Genomic DNA, 2500 nt, shown 5'->3' on the forward strand with positions numbered 1-2500 from the left:
GATCAGATGAGATTGGGCATGTCCAGTGTGGTTTGGCTGTAGGTGCTCAAAAGCATTAAATTTAGACCTCTATTACTTCTTAACTCAAGTAAATTCATTGTTAAGTTGAAAAAATTAAATGTAAAATGTAATAGAAAAGAATGTTCTGGCAGTATAAAATTACCTACAGCTCCTGGTATTCCCAGGTGGTCTCCCATCCAAGTACATACCAGGCCCAACACTGCATAGCTTCCAAGATCAGACGAGATTGGGCATGTCCACTGTGGTTTGGCTGTAGGTGTTCAAAAGCATTAAATTTAGACCGCTTTTACTTCTTAACACAAGTAAATTCATTGATAAGTTGAAAAAATTAAATGTAAAATGTAATAGAAAAGAATGTTATGGCAGTTTAAAATTACCTACAGCACCTGGGATTCCTAGGTAGTCACCCATCCAAGTACTAACCAGTCCCAACACTGCATAGCTTCCAAGATCAGACGAGATTGGGCATGTCCAGTGTGGTTTGGCTGTAGGTGCTCAAAAACATTAACTTTAGACCTGTATTACTTCTTAACTCAAGTAAATTCAATGATAAGTTGAAAAATTAAATGTAAAATGTAATAGAAAAGAATGTTAAGGCAGTATAAAATTACCTACAGCTCCTGGTATTCCCAGGTGGTTTCCCATCCAAGTACTAACCAGGCAGAACACGGCATAGCTTCCAAGATCAGACAAGATTGGGCATGTCCACTGTGGTTTGGCTGTGGGTGCTCAAAAACATTAACTTTAGACCTCTATTACTTCTTAACTCAAGTAAATTCATTGATAAGTTGAAAAAATTAAATGTAAAATGTAATAGAAAAGAATGTTATGGCAGTATAAAATTACCTACAGCACCTGGTATTCCCAGGTGGTCTCCCATCCAAGTACTAACCAGGCCCAACACTGCATAGCTTCCAAGATCAGATGAGATTGGGCATGTCCAGTGTGGTTTGGCTGTAGGTGCTCTAAAACATTAACTTTAGACCTCTTTTACTTCTTAACTCAAGTAAATTCAATGATAAGTTGAAAAATTAAATGTAAAATTTAATAGAAAAGAATGTTATGGCAGTATAAAATTACCTACAGCTCCTGGTATTCCCAGGTGGTCTCACATCCAAGTACTAACCAGGCCCAACACTACATAGCTTCCAAGATCAGACGAGATTGGGCATGTCCAGTGTGGTTTGGCTGTAGGTGCTCAAAAACATTAACTTTAGACCTCTATTACTTCTTAACTCAAGTAAATTCATTGATAAGTTGAAAAAATTAAATTTAAAATGTAATAGAAAAGAATGTTATGGCAGTATAAAATTACCTACAGCAGGTGGTCTCCCAGGTGGTCTCCCATCCAAGTACTAACCAGGCCCAACACTGCATAGCTTCCAAGTTCAGACAAGATTGGGCATGTCCAGTGTGGTTTGGCTGTATGTGCTCAAAAACATTAACTTTAGACCTCTTTTACTTCTTAACTCAAGTAAATTCAATGATAAGTTGAAAAATGAAATGTAAAATGTAATAGAAAAGAATGTTATGGCAGTATAAAATTACCTACAGCACCTAGTATTCCCAGGTGGTCTCCCATCCAAGTACTAACCAGGCCCAACACTGCATAGCTTCCAAGATCAGACGAGATTGGGCATGTCTAGTGTGGTTTGGCTGTAGGTGCTCAAAATCATTAACTTTAGACCTCTTTTACTTCTTAACTCAAGTAAATTCATTGATAAGTTGAAAAAATGAAATGTAGAATGTAATAGAAAAGAATGTTTTGGATGTCTAAAATTACCTACAGCACCTGGTATTCCAAGGTAGTCTCCCATCCAAGTACAAACCAGGCCCAACACTGCATAGCTTCCAAGATCAGACGAGATTGGGCATGTCCAGTGTGGTTTGGCTGTAGGTGCTCAAAAGCATTAAATTTAGACCTCTATTACTTCTTAACTCAAGTAAATTCATTGTTAAGTTGAAAAAATTAAATGTAAAATGTAATAGAAAAGAATGTTCTGGCAGTATAAAATTACCTACAGCTCCTGGTATTCCCAGGTGGTCTCCCATCCAAGTACATACCAGGCCCAACACTGCATAGCTTCCAAGATCAGACGAGATTGGGCATGTCCACTGTGGTTTGGCTGTAGGTGCTCAAAAGCATTAAATTTAGACCGCTTTTACTTCTTAACACAAGTAAATTCATTGATAAGTTGAAAAAATTAAATGTAAAATGTAATAGAAAAGAATGTTATGGCAGTTTAAAATTACCTACAGCACCTGGGATTCCTAGGTAGTCACCCATCCAAGTACTAACCAGTCCCAACACTGCATAGCTTCCAAGATCAGACGAGATTGGGCATGTCCAGTGTGGTTTGGCTGTAGGTGCTCAAAAACATTAACTTTAGACCTGTATTACTTCTTAACTCAAGTAAATTAATTGATAAGTTGAAAAAATTAAATGTAAAATGTAATAGAAAAGAATGTTATGGGAGTA

The 2500-nt window shown here is 37.2% G+C and overlaps 1 non-coding gene and 9 pseudogenes across 1 annotated transcript; all 10 read right to left on the reverse strand.

Annotated features, from left to right (window-relative positions):
* LOC148467470 (5S ribosomal RNA) overlaps nt 1-44 on the reverse strand; it is a 119-nt pseudogene extending 75 nt beyond the window's left edge.
* A 116-nt stretch (nt 45-160) lies between these two features.
* Nucleotides 161-279, reverse strand: LOC148467471 (5S ribosomal RNA; annotated as a pseudogene).
* Nucleotides 280-395: 116 nt separating this feature from the next.
* Nucleotides 396-514, reverse strand: LOC148467472 (5S ribosomal RNA; annotated as a pseudogene).
* A 350-nt stretch (nt 515-864) lies between these two features.
* On the reverse strand, nt 865-983 carry LOC148467473 (5S ribosomal RNA). Its single transcript, XR_015874300.1, has one exon. It is a non-coding gene; the product is annotated as a 5S ribosomal RNA (ribosomal RNA).
* Nucleotides 984-1098: 115 nt separating this feature from the next.
* Nucleotides 1099-1217, reverse strand: LOC148467474 (5S ribosomal RNA; annotated as a pseudogene).
* A 116-nt stretch (nt 1218-1333) lies between these two features.
* On the reverse strand, nt 1334-1451 carry LOC148467475 (5S ribosomal RNA; annotated as a pseudogene).
* A 115-nt stretch (nt 1452-1566) lies between these two features.
* On the reverse strand, nt 1567-1685 carry LOC148467476 (5S ribosomal RNA; annotated as a pseudogene).
* Nucleotides 1686-1801: 116 nt separating this feature from the next.
* LOC148467477 (5S ribosomal RNA) lies at nt 1802-1920 on the reverse strand (annotated as a pseudogene).
* A 116-nt stretch (nt 1921-2036) lies between these two features.
* LOC148467478 (5S ribosomal RNA) lies at nt 2037-2155 on the reverse strand (annotated as a pseudogene).
* Nucleotides 2156-2271: 116 nt separating this feature from the next.
* LOC148467479 (5S ribosomal RNA) lies at nt 2272-2390 on the reverse strand (annotated as a pseudogene).
* Nucleotides 2391-2500: the final 110 nt, after the last annotated feature.

This window comes from Taudactylus pleione, unplaced genomic scaffold (genome assembly GCF_031769625.1).
Source record: "Taudactylus pleione unplaced genomic scaffold, aTauple2 ptg000967l, whole genome shotgun sequence".
Lineage (NCBI taxonomy): Eukaryota > Metazoa > Chordata > Amphibia > Anura > Myobatrachidae > Taudactylus > Taudactylus pleione.